Below are 19995 nucleotides of genomic sequence, written 5' to 3'. Positions count from 1 at the left end.
TTCCAGAAGCTTTTAATAGTTGTTTTTCAAGTTTCCCCCAATTTTACTACGGAGTGAGGCTGTAGAGCTCCCTGTACTGTCAGGCTGGAATTCATAAAACAATTATTTTTAAGATGATTTTACTCCAAGCCTGGATTGAGAATCATTTGACTATTTATAACATGCTATTTTGCAACATCTATTTTACCTGAATCTATTAACAAGTATACAAGGCAAAATTATTCTCATCCTTTACAGTTAAGGATTCAGGATGCTAAAAAAGGTTAAGTGACTCAGCCAGGGTTACACACTTAAGACACAACAAGGATATGAACCTAGGTTCCTGATTATAAACCTGATGTTCTACTGTTATGGACTGAACTGTGCTCCCTCCTACCAACTATAATACTAAAGCCCTAAATTCCATAACGACTACATTTGGATACATGGCCTTTAAGGAGGTAAAGTTAAATGGGTTTGTAACAGTGGGGTCCTAATCCAGCAGGATTACTGTCTTTACAAGAAGAGAAAAAGACACCAGCAATACCTTCCCCCATCTCCCCCTGCCATGTACACACAAAAAAAAGGCATGTGAGGAAAGACGGAGAAGGTAGTCATCCACACGTAAGGAAGATAAGCCCCACCAGAAACCAACCCTGTTGGCACCTTGATCTTGGACTTCTAAGCTCCAGAACTGGGATAAAGTGAATTCTGTTGTTTAAGCCACCCAATCTGTATTATTTTTTATGGCTGCCCAAGCAGACTAATACATACATTCAGTGGTATTTTGTTTTTGAAAGGCAGAGAAATTGCAGATGAGAATTTGAAAATAATTATGAAGGAATCATTTAACGGTGCTGAGAAATGATCTAGAGAAAAAAGCTGGATTCCTAATGCAAGCAGTATTTTGGCTCTGAAGTATCCACAGTATAGCATTATAATAGCAGTGTTACAATGATGACCCAAGTTCAAGAATCAGAAGTTTTAGGCCAAAGAAAGGAGAAAGACTATGGCAACAGGGCAAGACCTAGATAAAGTTTAACAATACCAAAAAACAACTGGGCTTCAGTAACTGCAAACCTGTACTCAACATGGAGCGGGAAGGGCACATAATTAAGGGAAGGCAATGTCAGGAATACACATATACAGAGAGAAAGAGTAAGTGATAAAACAGATGGAGTTAAAGGTAAAATGAACAACTGAGGAGTGGGGTGAAGGGTAAAAAGAGGACCTTTGTACACTCCTTAAAACTCCTATAAGCTTGAAATTACCGCAAAAAAAATTTTTTTTAATTAAAAAAAATCTAAAAGGAAAGAAATGCTCATATAAAACTACTATTTACTTGCTTCCTTTTATTACAGTGACATAAGAAGCTAGCCCAGAGAAGAGGGCTGGCCTTGAAGTCCTGTTTTCAAATTTACTTCTCAGCACAGTGATGTAGAAAAAATACTAAATTCTGTCAGCCTTGGTTTCCTCATTTGCACAATGGGGGTATTACCTTCTAAGGTGAAGAGAAGATGAAAGCATACTCCCACTGTCCAGCCCATATATAGCTCACACCTGATATTTGTGTAATGAAGAAATGGCTATAAATAGTTCTAAAGGTTCAAAAAAAACCTCTTCTGACTAAAGTGATGGGGTATAGCTCCATAAAGGAGATGGTGTTTCAGCTAGGTTTTGAAGGTTAGATAAAATTTCAGCAGTTGAAGTTAAAAGAGAAAGACCCACAAAACATAAGCGTACAAATTAAAGGACAGACGTTAGAAAATACAACTGATAAAGAACAGCAGTAAGTAGACTGGATTAGAAAAACTGCTCTTCAAAAGTACACAGACATGAGAAAAGCAAGCACCCGTTTTCTTTCTTTTTTTGCTAAACTGCAGTATCCAAGAACTCACAAATGGCTCTAATGCTCAAACTAATAATTTCTATCATCCATATAGTGCATTTGTGCCTTTGAAATATTCTTCCCTTTTAAATTACAGAAAGGCTCACATTTAAAAAAAAACAATACAAAAGGGTATAAACAGAGAAATGAAAATGTACCCCCGCCTAAAGGTAACCACCATCAAGCTCTCTGCATATCCTTTCAAAAACTGGTTATACGACTATAAAACCTTTTGGTTTTTGTTGTACACTGATGCGAAATTAGAAACACAATTCTGCACTTTTGCTTTAACTCTGGACAATCTTCCATATAATGCCTACAGAGTTAAATTACTTTTAATATACTAGTTTTTATACCATAATGACCAGACCCTAAATATCACTGACCTTTAAGCTTATCTCCAATTTTCTATTACAAACAATGCCGTAACCAGTATTCTCCTTCATGTATTTGCACATATTCTGCAATTATATCCAATAATGAATTCTAAACAGTGGAACTTAAGATCTAAAGTATGTGCACTCAAAATTTTGATAGTCCAAGTACGCCGTAAAACAATGTGCTTAGTGTGCCAATGTACACCAGTGAATATGAGTGCATCAATTCCCCACCACCATTACTGTTAACTCAAAACTGATTCAAACTTTTCCACATTTGACTGTATCATCTGTGAAAAAATGCTTCTCGTGAAAACGATTTTCGTAATACTAAGATTTATATATGGTTTTTTTTTTTTTTTACTTTCACGCCTAAGCTTTTCAAAAGCTTTATTACATGATGACTTCATCACTCTGACACCTAATAGAATGTGTGCTGTGTATTTCTGTTCTAAAATTTTGTTTTAATTTCTGGGGCACCTGGTTGGCTCAGTGGGTTAAAGCCTCTGCCTTCCGCTCAGGTCATGATCCCAGGGTCCTGGGATCGAGCCCCGCATCGGGCTCTCTGCTCAGCGGGGAGCCTGCTTCTTCCTCTCTCTCTCTCTGCCTGCCTCTCCGCCTACTTGTGATCTCTGCCTGTCAAATAAATAAAATCTTTAAAAAAATAAAAAATAAAAAAAAATTTTGTTTTAATTTCTAATACAGTAAATAGTAACAAATACAAAAAAGCAACATAAACAAAAGTTCTCTGGGGTCTTCAGTAAATTAAGAGTGTAAACAAGTTCCCAGGCCAAAAACTTTAAGAACCCTTAATCCAGTCATTTTTGGTTTTTTGAAAGATTTGTCAGAGATGGAAAGAAAGAGAGCACGCACGCATAAGCAGGGGAAGCAGCAGGCAAAAGGAGAAGCAGGTTCCTCGCCAGGCAAGGAGTCTGATTCAGGACTCGATCTCAGGACCTTGGAATCATAACCTGAACTGAAAGCAGACACTTAACCGACTGAGCTATCCAAGCGTTCCCAATCATTTTTGTCTTAAGGAAAAAATAGTCATTAGACATTCAGATAACATTCTAATCATAGATTAAGGAAATTCAACATCTTTAAAATACTGTCTTCTTGGTCAGGAATTAAACATGTATTACATTTATCTTTTTTATTGCAATGATAAATGTAAAATTTCCTTCCAATATATTCTAATTGGTTACTGTCTATATATGAAAAAATTACTATACATAAATTTTTTAATCCAGCCAATGAATTAAATCAGCTACTGAATTGTATCTGACACTCTCAATATTTAATATCTCTAAACAATTGTAACTTCTGCCTCCTCCATTCTAAAGTTAGTATTCCATTTCACTTCCTATTTAAAAATATTTAACTAGTACTTCCAGGACAAAGTTACAATGTTAATTAAGCAACAAAGGTTAGAGCAGGCAATTTTATCTCATTTCTGGTTTTGATCTATGTCTAATATTTTGTTAACTAAACATGATAACTAGGGTATTTTTTTTAAAGTCAGGTTTACTAAGGTATTATTTATAATTTACATAAAATAAAACTTAACATTTAAGTAAATACCACCACAAACAGAGAATATTTTCTTTACTATGAAAAAGTTCTATAAGGTCTCCTCCTAGTAAATCCACTCCAACACTTAACACTTTAACTCTTTAACACTTAAAGCACTTAGTGATTTATTTTTGTCCCTACAGTTTTGCATTTTCCAGGAAGTAAAATAAATGGAACCATCCAATATGTAACCTTTGAGTGTGGCTTCTTTTAGTGAGTATCAACTAATTTAATATTCATAATGTTGTTTTATCTAGCAGTAATTCATTCTTTTTATTGCTGAATTGTATTCCACTGTATTCCACACTTTATTCACCACTTGATAGACATTTCGGTTGTTTGCATTTTCTGGTGATTATGAGTAAGCCACTATAAACCTTCATATATGGTTTTTGTATGAACAAGTATTTTCATTTTTCTTGGGTAACAACCTGCAATGACACTGCTAGGTCATATGGTAACAATATGCTTACTTTTGTAAGATTGTCATACTGTTTTTCAAAATGGCTGTACCACCATGCATCCCTAACAGCAATCAATGAGCTCCAGTTGTGTTGCACTGCTATTCTGAGATACTTTTTTAGAAAATGACATCTACAAAGGGCTGATATCAAGATCTATAAAGAACTTCTCAAACTCAACAGTCACAAAACAGATAAACACATCAAAAAATGGGCAGAAGACATAAACAGACACTTCTCCAAAGAAAACATACAAATGACTAACAGACATATGAAAAAATGTTCATCATTAGCCATCAGGGAAATTCAAATCAAAACCACATTGAGATACCACCTCACACCAGTTAGAATGGCCAAAATTAACAAGACACAAGTGTTGGAGAGGATGTGAAGAAAGGTGAACCTTCTTACACTATTGGTAGGAATGCAAGTTGGTGCAGCCACTTTGGAAAACAGTGTGGAGATTCCTTAAGAAATTAAAAATAGAGCTACCCTATGACCCTGCAATGACACTACTGGGTATTTACCCCAAAGATACAGATGTAGTGAAAAGAAGGGCCACCTGTACCCTAACGTTGATAGCAGCAATGGCCAGATCGCCAAACTGTGGAAAGAGCCAAGATGCCCTTGAAAAGACGAATGGATAAAGAAGATATGATCCATCTATACAATGGAGTATTATGCCTCCATCAGAAGGGATGAATACCCAACTTTTGTATCAACATTGAGAGGATTGGAGGAGATTATGCTGAGTGAAATAAGTCAAACAGAGAAAGTCAATTATCATATGGTTTCACTTACTTGTGGAGCATAAGGAATAACACATAGGACATGAGAGGAAGAGAGAAGTGAGTTGGGGGAAATCAAAGGGGGAAATGAACCATGAGAGACTATGGACTCTGAGAAACAAACTGAGGGTTTTGGAGGGGAGGGGAGTGGGGGGTTGGGTGGGCCTGGTGGTGGGTATTAAGGAGGGCACATATTGCACAGAGCACTGGGTGTGGTGCATAAACCAATGAATCCTGGAACACTGAAAAAAAATTGAAACAAACAAAAAATGACATCTAAGTACCAGCCATCCATACCTATTTTACTAGGTTTTTTAAAAGATTTTATTTATTTATTTATTTATTTATTTATTTGACAGAGAAACCACAGCAAGATAGAGAACACAGAAAGGGCAGTGGGAGAGGGAGAAGCAGATTCCCTGCTGAGCAGGGAGCCCAATGCAGGGCTCAATCCCAGGATCCCGGGGATCATGGCCTGAGCTGAAGGCAGATGCTTAATGACTGAGCCACCAAGGCGTCCCTATTTTACTAATTTTTAAAACCTGAAATGTGTGTTGAATTTTATCAAATCACTTTTTGGTGGTTATTAAAATGATCAAATTTATCTACTTTGACATATTAAATATGGTGAAATATTACTAGATTTCTTGATATTGAAAGACGGATTCTTTAAATAAACACACTTGGTCATGGTGTATCATTCTTTTAAACTCCATGTTCGTATTTTCTTAAAAACTTCTATACCACAAATCAAAATTACAATGAAATATTACCTAACACCTATCAAATCTGTATCAAAAAGATAAGAAATATCAAGTGTTGCAAAGGATGTGGAGAAAAAGGAACCCTCATGTACTGTTGGTGCAAATTCAAATTGGTGTAGCCACTATAGAAAACAGTACAGAGGTTCCTCAAAAATTAAAAATAGAATCATCAAATGATCCAATAATTCCACAATGGGGTATTTACCCAAAAGAAAAGGAAACACTCATTTGAAAAGATATATGCACCCATATGTTTATTGCAGCATTGTTTACAACAGTCAAGATATGGAAGGAACCTGAATGTCCACCAAGAATGAATTAAAAAGACATGGTGTGTATGTATATATATATATACAATGGGATATTACTCTGCCACAAAAAAAAAGAATCTTGCGACTTTGCAACAACATGGGTGTACCTAGAGGGTATTACACTAAGTGAAATAACTCAAAGACAAATACCCTAAGATTTTAATTATATGAGGAACCTAAAAAACAAAGCAAACAAGCAAAAAAGCAAAACCAATCCAAGAATATAAAAAACAAACTGGCGGTTTGCCAGAGGGAAGGGGAGTAGGGGGATGGGCAAAAGAAGTTAAGGGAAGCGGGAAATACAGGCTTTCAGTTATGGAATGAGTAAGTTACAGGGATGAAAGTACAGCACCTTCTACGGAATACAGCCAATGGTACTCTAATAATGTTATAAAGTGACATATAGTAGCTACACTTATGAGCACTGTACAGGTATAAAATTATAGAATCAGTACCTTGTATACCTGAAGCTAATGTAACATTGTGTCAACTACACTTCAATTTAAAAAAAAAAACCCATAAAAGAAAAATTTCTAGTATCCATAATTTCCAGGAAAAAGAAAAATTTCCAGTATCCATAAATGAGATTATGTAAAATAACACCATCCTGCCCGCCTTTTTGTGGAAGACAGGGTATATGTCACATTGAGAATGTTTTGAAAAAACATGTGGGTATGATTCCAATTATATGACATTCTCAAAAGGCAAAACTATGTAAACTATTAAAAGATCAATGGTTGCCAAGTGTTTATGGAGTGGGAGGGATGAAAGGCAGAGCAGAAAAGATTTTTAGGGAACTGAGAAACTATTCTGCATGATACTCTAATGGTGAATACCTGTCACAATACATTTGTCAAAACCCATAGATGTACAACATGAAGAATGAATATAAACTTAATGTAAACTAGGGACTCTGGATGATAACAATTTATCAGTGTTGGTTCCATTAAAATAATTGTAACAAGCTGATGCATATGTTGATGGTGGGGAAGATAGTGGGATACATCGGAACTCTACTTTCCACTCAATTTTGTTATGAACCTAAAAGTGCTCTAAAATAGAAAGCCTGTATTAAAAAATCTTAAATATGTATTTACTCATATTGGTAACTGAGATTGGTTGGTTGCCCCTCCTTGTGGGTTCAAGAGGGGATTTGATCTGTCACATGGGAGAGTTTTTTAAAAAACAGATATCTCAACTGTCCTTCCAAAGAATTTGATTAGTAAGCCTGAGGCACATACTAGGTCTCTGGTGTTTTGCTTCTTCTTTCAAAGATTCCCAAATATATTCTGATATACATCTGCAGTTGAAAAATCCTATAGGGGTGCCTGGGTGGCTCAGTGGGTTATAGCCTCTGCCTTCGCTCAGGTCATGATCCTAGGGTCCTGGGATCGAGCCCCGCATCGGGCTCTCTGCTTAGCGGGGAGCCTGCTTCCTCCTCTCTCTCTGCCTGCCTCTCTGCCTGCTTGTAATCTCTGTCAAATAAATAAATAAAATCTTAAAAAAAAAAAAAAAGAAGAAGAAGAAGAAGAAAAGAAAAACACTATAAAGGAGTAAAATCTTTACCAAAAACGCAAAATTCAGCTGAAATGTGGGCTTAAGTTGGATTGAAAGGAACTTTGGTAACGAAGAAATGAAACAAAATCTACAGAGGATTACAGGAGAAATAACAAAGTAATAGCATAAAAATTTTCCTAATCCTAATCAAATATTTTTATATTATCACTTAGACAATTAATTAAAAATCCTAAATTTCTGTTAATAACTTTTCAAAATACCTTCTTAAGAACAAGAAGCCTTTAAAATTAAAGCTATTATGCCTAATTTTCCATGTTTTCTAGGGAAATAAAGCTAAGAAAGCAAAAAATTAAAAGCCAGATGCAAACTTGGTGGTAAATATAAATGCATTTCTCTTCCGAAATGAAATCTTCCACTTGCTTCTTCATGTTCATTTAGTTATCAAATTTTCCTTATTAGTCTATCCAAAGTGTTTGACTTTATCTGCTCCTGTGTATTCTCACCGCCACCAGTCTAGTCCCGGTCCTTGTCAACCCTATATCCACAGAACTGCAAGAATTCTAACCCACCCTTCCTTAACCTCTGGCTCTCTGCTCTTCAAGCCATCCTTCACACAGCTCTCTATTAATCTCAACACCTTTTTCACTGTATTACTTCAATGCCTAAGGATCTAGGAATGAATCTTTAGCACATCTTAAATCAAATTTGAACTTCTTTGTCCTACAAGATCCCTTGGCCTTGACTGAGTCAATAAATACTCTCCATTCTACATCAATCTATACCCAACACACTGAATGTCTTTTTATATTTTATTATATTCAAGATAGTACATATTTAGGGTGCTGAGTCAATCCACCCAGTTTGTAAATCACAAACACACACTAAAAATTCTGAATATTTAACATTCACATATTCTTTGTGAAACACCATGAAACGCTAATACAGTTAATTTACTTACATATAAACCAAGCATAACTGTATTAGAATACATGACCACAAGAAAGTATGACTACAAAATAAGTTATGGACCTATAAATATAAGCATAAATGAATTTAAGTATAAAAAGGTTTTAAGTTCATTTGCGACTATTAATTACTCATTTGCCACCGACTTCTAATCAAATGGTAACAGGTCCTTTTAAAAGATCTTAATAAATTAGAGAAGAAAAGTAAAATTGAAAATATCCAACCCATTTCCTTTCCTATAAAATAATTCAAAGAGCTCCTTTATTTTAGAGATATTCTAGTGGGGGCAAAGTCTGAAAAACATTGCCTTAAGTCTCTCCTATGAGACCTCAATGCTGCAGACATGATTCACTGTACCATCTCTGGTTACATCTTGGAGTTCTAACCCCACTAATCTAATAGAAATACCTACTTTCTTTCAAGTCCCAGCTTCAAACTTTCTTCCACTGAAGAGCTGACTGTAACCTCTGACCCTAATATTGACCTCACCTTCCAGTATCTCAAGGTTCCCAACTTGCAGTGTTCTCCAAAGACCTTCTCAATAGCAAAACATTTAAGGGAAAATATTTACTAAGGATTTTAGAAACCCATACCCTAGGATTCAGTAATTCCACTTTTGGAATATACCAAGAGGAAATAAAATTAGCAGTAAGTATAAGACAGTTCGCTGCACTGTAATTATTAGTGAAAAATTGTAAACCTAAAAATTCCAAAATGAGGATATTAAGGAAATGACATACTGAGAAATGAGAAAAATAATACAAACATATGAAAAAATCTGGATGTTGGGAACAAAAACCCAACTAATATTATTCTCCATACCTTTAAAAACATTCATAATTTAAAGTGGTATATAAAAATTTCAAGAGCAAGTTCATATTTTTCTCTATCTTCCAAATTTTCTACAGTAAGCAATATACTATTTATACAATAAGAAATACTTTCAAACAGCAGAGCTGAAAGCATATTATTTACTACAGTGAAGCTTCCCAGCCTACCTAAAACACTGAAAACTACGTTCTTCACTTTCGGCTAGAATTTTATCAACTCAATGTTCTGCTATTTCATCAAAGTTCTAATTGAACACTTTAGGTCTTTAAAAAAAAAAAACCACCTCTTCCTTTATATATGTAGTTGGAATTTTTATTTTTATTTTTAAAATTTTCTTTAAAGGTTTATTTATTTGAGAGAGAGAAGGGCATGTGGATGGCTCAGTACATTAAGCATCTGCCTTCGACTCAGGTCATGACCCCAGGGCCTAGATCTGGTCACTTCAGGTTCCTTGCTCAGGGGTTAGTCTGCTTCTCCCTCTGCTTCTTCCCCTTCCCTTCCTCATGCTGTCTCTCTCCCTCAAATAAATAAAAAATCTTTAAAAAGAGAGCCCGCAACTGCATGCCCATGGGGGCCAGAGGAAGGTAAAGGACAGAAGGAGAGAATCCTGGAGAAAGCAGACTCCTCTCTGAGTGTAGAGTCTGAAGCGGGGCTCAATCCCAGGACCCTGAGATCACGACCTGAGCCAAAATCAAGAGTCTAACACTCCATTCACTGATTGAGCCACTCAGGACCTTGGATTTTTTTTTTTTTAATAAATCTTTCCTCAAAATGGTGTAATGCATGTAAAGCGTTCCTTCATGTGAAAAAAGAAAAACTGCAAATCTGCCTTAATCCAATTCATATTCATTACTGAAATTAGTAAGTTCTGTAACATATCTACCACATAGGGCACTTATGAGGGTTTTCACATTTCAAAATAAGCAGCACATACAGGATGTAACCTTCTTCCCAAAATATATTAACAACTCAGAAATATATTAACAAAGCTCAGAAATTTTAATTTTTTAAGATTTTAATTTTAAGGGATGCCTGGGTGGCTCAGTAGGTTAAGCAGCTGCCTTCAGCTCAGGTCACGATCCCAGGGTCCTGGGATTGAGTCCCACATTGAGCTCCTTGCTCAGCAGGGAACCTACTTCTCTCTCTCCCTCTGCCTGCTTGTGCTGTCTCTCTCTGTCAAATAAATAAATAAGATCATTTTTTTTAAAATTTATTTTTAAGTAATCTCTACACCCAACATGGGACTTGAACCCACAATCCTCCAAAAAGCTGCACACTCCACCAACCAAGCCAGCCAGGTGCCCCCCAGAAATTTTAAATTTTAATCTTCAATATTAAGTATAGACTAGGCATATAGCAGTCCCTCAAATGTTATGAAAAGAATGAACGTTCCAGAAAATAAAGTTTATGTATAATGTAGTACCGTGTTTCAACTAAACTCAAATTTTTTTTAAAAAGTCTATATAAAGAAATAAAATGGTAAATATGGTAGACCGATTAACACTAAAATTTTAACTTTTTTTTTTAAAGGAATGACCCACGGGATAGAGAGAAAAGGACAGAATCACATATAAGATGTCAAAACCTTGTCAGAAACTATAAAACAGATGGTCAAGTGATATTATACTAGCAAAGTGGAGAACTCTAAAGCCTAAGCACCTGCAAAGAAGCTGATTCACACTGTCCACAAGCAGGAGTCCTCACAGTACTCCCATAACCCTCTGAAGGGTTAGGGAGGAAAAAACCCAGAAGGTTAGCTGGAAGTCTACAAACTAGTCATCACAGCCAGATTTCCTCCCCCACTGCTCCGAAGTAAGCAACCATCCCTTCTAACCCTACAATTGTGGAGATTACTCTGAAGAAACCAAACTAAAGAGACTCCAAAATGGAGGTCTCCAGTACAGGTAAACTGGGAGTGATATGCCACACAGAAAACAGGATTACAAGAACACAATGAACAGCGAGAACTCCAGCTCCTTCTCTAAGTTCTCAAAACATAGCAGCCAGGTGTACATAACCTCCCCTCAAGGGACTGGAGGCTCTCTTTCTCAAGGAAACTGACCAGCCCAAGTAAAAGACCTAATGGTGTCCCCTCCTCCCATAAATGACCATCTTTAATAAGCCGCACCTGCAGAATTTTCAGTTCAGTTTTTGGCACTTCACTCTTAAATATGAATGGACAGCCATATATGATTATGGCTGGGAAAAGCCTCTATGCAGAAAAGACCGCAATAGAAACAACAAAAAAAGGAACTTAGAAGAAACAGAACAAAGAGGGAAGAAAAAACAAAACTTAAAAACTATCATTAAAATCTTCAAAAGAATTATAGTGTCTATGAAACAATATAAAGATACTATAACACAGAATGAGTTCTAAGAAATAAAATGTAGATAGAAATTAAAAACTCAATAGAAAGGTTGGAACATAACACTGAGGAAATTTCTTAGGAAGCAGAACAAAAAGACTAAGTGATGGAAAGAAGGGGGGGGGGGGATTAAAAGAACAACCTATGAAAGGTGCCTAGGTGGCTCAGTCAGTTAAGCATCTGCCTTCAGCTCAAGTCATGATCCCAAGGTCCTAGAATCAAATCCCCCATCAAGTTCTCTGCTCAGCAGGGAGTCTGCTTCTCCCTCTCCCTGCCATTCCCCCTGCTCGTACTTTCTCTCCCTACCAAATAAATAAAATCTTTTAAAAAGACTTTAAAAAAAATAAAAGAACAACCTATGAGTTCCAATACCCAAATAATACAAATTCCAACAGAGAACAAAAGAACTGATGAAGAACATACTATCAAAGAAACAAGGTATCAAATTTAGAATATCCATTCAAGGAAAGACACTAGAGACAAAATTAACAGAGAGACAATATCTTAGAGAAGATATTTTCCAAGCCTAAAATCAACAGACCACTCAAAATTAACCTCCACAAGGAATTTCTGCAAACCAAAAAGAAAAACAGCAACCCAAAGGAAAAAGAAACTAAGGGCAAAACCGACAGTTTTCAAAAGGGAAAACCTGAATGAATCCAAGAGGTGCTCAAACTCATTAGTAATCAGAGAAGGTAAACTGAAGCAATGAGACACCTACTTTATATCCATCAGACTGGCAAATACTAGAAAGTTGAATAAAACCAAGTACTGACAAAGATATGGGCAAACAACACCCTTCTGAAGTTCTAGTGAGCACATAAATTAGTGCTCCCTTTCTATGACCCAGGAATTCCACTCCTAGGTATATATACCCCAGAGAACTTTTCACACAGGTCCATAATAATATACAACTAAGAGTATATTTACTACAGTGTATTTCTGATGCCAGCAAGGTGGAACAGAAAAAAATGTGGTAGATGCATATTATGGAATTATATTATATACAACTATATGTACACAAAAAAGAACAGAAAGGTCTCCAAAACAATGTTGAATAAAAAAAATAAGAAACAGAACAAGGTCTATAATACATAAACTAAATACATACACACAGACACAAAATACAACATATTTCACAATGATTCAATGATTCACATAAATCAAGAAACATATCAATCACAATGCAGTGGATACCTGCTAAAAAGGGCAATGGGGAAGTAGGGCTTAGAAATGGAAGGAAAGGGCGCCTGGTTGGCTCAGTGGTTAAGCCGCTGCCTTCGGCTCAGGTCATGATCTCAGGGTCCTGGGATCGAGTCCCGCATCGGGCTCTCTGCTCAGCAGGGAGCCTGCTTCCTCCTCTCTCTCTCTCTGCCTGCCTCTCTGCCTACTTGTGATTTCTCTCTGTCAAATAAATAAATAAAAAATCTTTAAAAAAAAAAAAAAAAGAAATGGAAGGAAAATTTAAAGAACCCTGTACAGCCTCATGATAGTACATCAAGAACTGAGAAGCATAATTAACTTTAAAACCCTTTTTACCTAAAGTCCAAAACATAATAAAAAATGTTTTTCCAGAACTAAAGGACATAAGCTTCCAATTTGTAAGCATCCATGGAGTTCCCTTAAATTAAACAAAATAAAACCAAAAAACCCTACGCAGGCACATTATCATTCAATTTCAGGGGTTAAAAATAATATCGAAAAGTTTCTATAAGATGGCAAGGTCACAAACAAATAATCAGAATAGTTTTGGATTTCAACAGCAACAATGGAATGCAAGAAAACAAGCTATGACTTCCAAACTTTTTAAGCCTACAATTTTATACCTAGCCAAATTACTGATGAAATGGTAAGAGAGAATGGAGATTTATTTCAATCATGCATTCAGAAAGTTTTTACTTCCCAGGTATCCTTTCTCAGGAGGCTAAAGAAAATATGGGAAATAGAAGACCCATTATAGGAGAAAGGCAAAGAGAATTTTAAGAGTGATGTAAAGAGAAGTTCCAGGGTAACAGGTGGCAAGTAGGCCTAGAAAATAACCAGTCCAGACAGCAATAAAAGCACGGCAAGTTCCAGGACAGCTATCTCGGGAAATGAAGGGAGGGTAAAAAAAGGTATTAACTCCTGGAAAAACACAGACTGGTTAACAGAAGAAATGACATCATAATAAAGTACATGGTGCAACTATGAATATTTACATGGCTATAATACTGTAAACACTTTGAATATTGACTTAATAAAGAACTATGTCAATTATACTGGGAGGATGGGAGAGGCAATGTGTACAGAGGAAAGTCAACAGATAACGCCTGAAATTGCCATATCAAGAAAAAAACAGAAGCAAATTATTAATTAATATGAAAGTAAACAGCTTAAAAAAAAAAAAAAGAGGTAGGGGCACCTGTGTGGCTCAATCATTTAAGTATGTGACTCTTGATCTCAGGGTCATGAGTTCAAGCCCTGCATAGAGTTCCACACTGGGCATGGAGCCTACTTTTTTATAAAAGGGGCTGGGGGGGAGGGTAGGCTCTAAAAGTTCAGGGGCTGGGACAAGGGACAGTTGTTTTTCATACAGTATTCTAATTAAAAACCTGTATTTTTTTAATGGCAATATAACAAGGACTTGAATAGTCTTTCTTCCCCTGTTAGCAAATTAGGTCTTCACAGTATCATTTTATGATGCTAAAAGAACTACACCTAGTTTGTTCTGCTCTAGAGAGTGAACTGCAAACTAAGACAAAAACCAAGCTTCAATGGTTGATGTGAACATAGTACAAATAGCCCTGTCTGAATTCCAGCTCCATCACATACTATGTGAAATAGGGCAAGTTACCTAATCACCCTGTACATGAAACTACCTCCTCAAAGTGGTTTTGCAAGGATAATTAAGTGAAAATACTTAATGTAATGCCTGATCCATCAATAGATGTTAGTCCCTCATGCCTGTCTTTCTGTTCCCTAGCTACAAGCCCCCATTCTGGCCCCAAGCTGCGTTGTTGGTCAGAATACAGAGACTCATGGACTACTCAGCACATATCCCTCCTCACACTGGAAAATCAATCACGATGAGTAAGCAGACTTATCTTTGTATATGAAGGGCAGCATTATTCTTGTTATGTGAAGAAGATTATCCCTATTATCCACATTCTGGATTATTGCCTGCTTTCAAGAACTGTCCTAATTAATCTACCTCACTAGGTCAGAAACATTTTATCACTTCACAGTTCTTTGTGGAGTTGTAACAGCTTTAAAAAAAAAAAAAAAAACAGAACAGTAGGTTCCATCAGTTTTCATCCCTGCTCTTCCACTGCAGGACCTCAAGTTTCTAATGCAGGCCCCCCATTGGCCAGGGGCCACCTCCTGCTTACTGCAGCAAGAACAGAATGAAATCAGCCCCAATCAGCTAATTGAATTGTTTACCATTTCCAACGTTTTCTTCCATTATTATGGCTGAATTCATAATATCTGCAAAGTACAGCAATCTTATAACAAAGATTTTGAATAATAGGGAATTACCTTTATCACTAGGTCAGTCACTTTTACTTGCATGACCCAAAGTCTTAAAACTGATTTTATACAAAGTATTCTCACATATTTCTAAAAACAATGTGACAGACTTAACACAAACATCATAAATCATCATGACAATCATTAATTTAACAAACACTATGCTAAAACAACTGAAGCTAAAAACAAGGTATAATCCTTAATCTCAAATGAAAGGGAAAAGGTAGAAACTAAATTGAGAGCAACAGAGAACAAAGAAAATAGACCAGGAAACAACTGACAGAAATTCCAAACTATCTGGTATAGTTTATAACAGTTGAGGCTAAAGAAAATTATAAAAACAGGGGTGCCTGGGTGGCTCAGTCATTAAGCATCTGCCGTGGGTTCAGATCATGATCCCAGGGTCCTGGGATCAAGCCCCACATGGAGCCCTACATTGGGCTCTCTCTCTCTGCCAAATAAAAATCTTAGAAAAGAGAAGAAGAAAGAAAATTATAAAAATTGGACACAGCTCTGAACCTCCTGACAGCCAAAGTGTAAAGAGCAAGAGGAGGGCTTACAAAACACAAATGACCTAATAAAATCAGTCACTTGTTTAAAATAAAAAAGTGTATCAATTTGTCTTAAAAAGAATTTGTCTCTAACTTATCTCCTTTATAAAGACCAATAAATAAATGAGAAAGTGTTTTGGATGGCAATGAAGTTTTTTTTTTTTTTTTTTTTGTCCTTTATTATGTACCAATCCTAGATAAAAGCCAATGCCTGTAATATTAAATCACAGGTCTATGAAGAGGACCTAAGTAACAAAATGCAAGTATACTGACTTCAGGAGAGGTTTTTACTTGTCATTTAGTTTATTCTATGTTTTTATATGTTTTGTTTCTCTACTAGACTGTAAATTCCTCAAGGCTCATGTCTGATTCCATCTGAACTTCCTCTGCTGTTTACTAGAGTAAATTATAGTTTCTGCTCAATTATAAAGACTGATAAAATGCCATGCAGTTAATACATATATTCATTACATTAGATTATCATTTCCATGACATAGTAAAGTGTTTTGACCAGTTGTGTCCCTAGTCTCAGCACAGTCAGTAAGTATTCACTAAATGAACAAAACAAAAAACAAAAAACAGAACGAAACATGAAAGAAGAGGAGAGATTTTTATTTATTTTTTTTAAGGAATAATTCTTAAAATGGCAGTAATCTTCGGTTCTAAGGCTGGTTCCAACAAGAGCTACATAACCTTGCGTAAGTTACTTTTCTGGCCTTCAAAGTTTTATCGGTAGAATCAAATAAATTAACATCTACTTCAAAGTTACCATGAGGATTAGATGTTTTACTATACCTAAGGGATTCAGCACAGTACCTGGAAAGGAGGGCAAATTTCATTCCTTTCTCTCAAGTCCTCCATCTTACAATCAGGTATATACAGTGCCCTCCAAGAATAAATGATTTCAGTAAAACTACAACAGACTTCATTATCACTTTCCTTTGAAAAGTTAAAATTAAAAAACAAAAAAGTTAAAATTTCACCTCCTCAATTTTTAAGGGGGAATAACTCCTGAACCCGTTTCAAAATATTACAAACACAAGAACAAGTTACTGTCAAGAAAGAGCCTTGAAACAACAAGAGAGGGGAAAATCACTTACTCATCTACCGCTGAGAAATAGGGGTTTTGAAGAAACTGTTTCTTAAAGAAAAAGAGGACGGGGAAAATTAAGAATAGAATAGAATAGAATTTATTAGCCTGTTCTAAAAAAATAACTTCAAAATGTTTATTCCGAATTTAAAACCTAAAAACCCCACAATTCTGAAATCTTTCCCTGAGAAGTGGCACATTAAATACTTTCCTTCGAAACGACTTCCCTGACTCCAGTCATCCTTGTGTTTTCCCCTCCCATTTTGCGCTTCATCGCCTACTTCGCTGTTTCCCTCGCATCACCCCTCACACTCTGAGCAGACGAAGTTCAGTCATTCCTATAATTACCACACCCCGGTCAGCCGCTTCAGGCCCATGTTGTTATGACATCTGTAAACTGCAGTCGTCCCTCTCCACCCCCGCCCCTCTCCCTCCCAACCACCGGCTCCGGCTCGGGCTCTAACTTGCGAATTCCCGAGACCGTCCCTTCCAGCCCCGATCAGGATTTCCACCCGCGCCCCCCACTCCCTTCTGCCTTAGTCCCAGCACTCTGCGCTGCCCACCCCCGCCTCCCGCCCGCTCACGCCCGGCCGCCGCGCAGACTCAGCGCTCGCCTCCTCTCCGCCCCGCTGCCTCGACGCCCCGCAGTCCCCAACGCCGGTTCCAGCCCCGCCGCCGCCCCGCCCCGCCTCGCCTCGACCGGCGTTCCCGATGGCAATCACACCAGCGCTCCCCACCCCCACCTTCCCCTCCGCCGGCCGCGCGGCCGTTAGGACAGCCGGGCCCGTGACGCACGGACGAGCCGCGAGCGCCCGGGCCCTGGGACTCGAGCTCGAGGCCGACCGGCGCCCGCCCTCGCCCCGGGGCCTCTCCCGGGTCCCGCCGAGGACTGCCGGATCCGCCAGCGGGAGGGGGAGGGGCCGGAGCCACGGGGCCCCGCACTCACCAGGTTCAAGGCAACCGATCCCGGTGCCGATGCTGGGGTGAGGCGCTCGCTCGCTAGCCGGCCCGCCGTACCTCTCCCGCGCACAAGCTCCAACAGCCGGCCAGCGCCGGTGCTCACCAGGCCTCGCTCTCCGCCGCCGCGCACCCAGCAGTGAGACCCAGCTCAGCGGGCGTTCGCAGGGCGCCTGCGCGCGGGGGCCGGCCCGCACGCCTGCGCGTTTTCTTCTGCTGCCCCGCTGCAGAGGCTGCCGGGAGTTGTAGTTTTCCACCCGTCTTTCACGGGAAGTCCTAGCGGCTAGGGGGAAACCGGTGAACAGCGGGGGATCGGGAAGGTCTCTATGAGGAGATTGACAGTCAATGGCAAAGGTTGCAGAAACGCGGTGGAGTGACCACAGGACGGTACTTAGGTTGAATTGCAAAATTATGTCTACAATTATGTCTAGGTGAATTGATCCTCGCCTCACCTGCCTATAACTAGCCTCTAACAGAGCTTGTACCTAATACACATTTATTGAATGAACGATGGAATGAATGAAGGCTGAGGGAGTATTGCAAAAGTGTCAAAAGTCAATGCCTCGTGTCTAAAGCATTCACAGGCAGCACGTGTGAAAAGGCTTCTGGGTATTTTGTTGCTGTTCTCTCCCTTCCCTTTTGCCTGATAACGTATGAGAAGTATCAAAAATAATTAAGAAATTAAATAAAACATAAATCGTTGCTTCACTTTCAAGTGCTCGCAAACAAATTTTGGACAAATAATGTTACCGTTAAATTTGATGGAATTCTTTTTGAACACTGCTTTCCAAAGAGGAAGGACTGAAGCCAACCAAACAGAGGTCACAGAATAGAAAGTCTCACATGTGACATGGTTTATCAGATTGATTTAAAACACTGGCAGAGAAGGAACGTGGAAGAAATCTGGTAGCTTAATTCATTTACAAGTGTGGGAGGGAGGACCACTGACTACCTGAATCCTAGGCTATGAAATATTCATTTGTCCTGCATCTCTTCCTGCAGCATCAGCATTCTCCATTGGTGGATGGTATGTTTTTTAGGATGAATTCAGTGTGAGAAAGGGGACTGGGGAAAGGCAAGGTGTTCTAAGGGAGAAATTTGGGGGCAAGTATACCTGACCACAGCTAAACTGTGGAGAGATCACTTTATTCCAGTCAGAACTAAGATTATTCAGAGCTGGGCTTTGGTCTTTGTGAAAACTAGATTTTTTCCAGTTCACCCTTACTCCTACCTGGGGGCCTTCTTCCTTGGCCCCGCCTCTCTTTCTGGGCCCAGCTTCCACAGCCCCATGAGACAGCGAAAAGCTCTCCTCAGTTTTTCAGCCACTGCTTTCAGACTTAACAATCACCTCAGGTGGAAAAGTGATGGCAAATGTCAGGCTTTCCTCTAATGGTTTCTGTTTTCTTCCAGATCTGGGACACACAAATTCTCACTGTCTTGGTGGCTCCTCCATGCATTAGTGTTTTTATATTTTGTCCAGTTATTCTCAGTGCTGGGAGGATTTGCTCGACAACAATAGGCCATTGATGAAGCAAAATTCTTATATATGTGTTACTTCTACAAAAATGTTATCATACGACACAACAGATTTTATTAATGAATATTTCTCTGACTTTATCTTTTTGTAGTTTGAGAAATTTTAAAATTGTAGAAGAATAATTTTGCTATTACAAACAATACTGCTATGAACATTTTTATACACATCTTTGTGTGTATAAAGAAACTGCTAGATCCTAGGATACTACATCTTTAATTTCACTAGCCGTGGTAGGCAGAATTCTAAGATGGCCCATGATCTTTGTCCCCTAGTGTTGTGGTATTAATCCCTACCCCTCAAGTGTGAGTGGGACCTTTGACTTAATTCCAACCAATAGAATATGGCAAAGATAATCGGACGTCAGTCCCTTGATTACATTTCATCTTAGCAGACTGGGACTAGACATGCTCCTACTGGGCTTGAAGAAGTGAGATGTTATGCTATGAGCTGCCTAAGAAGAGGGTCACAAGGCAGGCTTCTAGGACCTGAGTGCCTCCAGCTGACAGCCAATAAGAAGCCGGGACCCTCAGTC

At 38.2% G+C, this 19995-nt stretch overlaps 1 protein-coding gene across 1 annotated transcript in view; it reads right to left on the bottom strand.

The window, feature by feature from the left end:
- KPNA1 (karyopherin subunit alpha 1) overlaps positions 1–18148 on the bottom strand; it is a 67487-nt gene extending 49339 nt beyond the window's left edge. Inside the window, exon 1 of the mRNA XM_082740635.1 lies at positions 17916–18148. The gene's annotated coding sequence lies outside the window, so the exon portion shown is untranslated. The remainder of the gene's footprint in view (positions 1–17915) is intronic.
- Between the last annotated feature and the right edge of the window lie 1847 nt (positions 18149–19995).

Source organism: Mustela nivalis (genome assembly GCF_964662115.1).
Source record: "Mustela nivalis genome assembly, chromosome: 1".
Lineage (NCBI taxonomy): Eukaryota > Metazoa > Chordata > Mammalia > Carnivora > Mustelidae > Mustela > Mustela nivalis.
The sequence above is the reverse complement of the archived record's forward strand: the minus strand, read 5'-3'. Positions and strand labels throughout refer to the sequence as shown.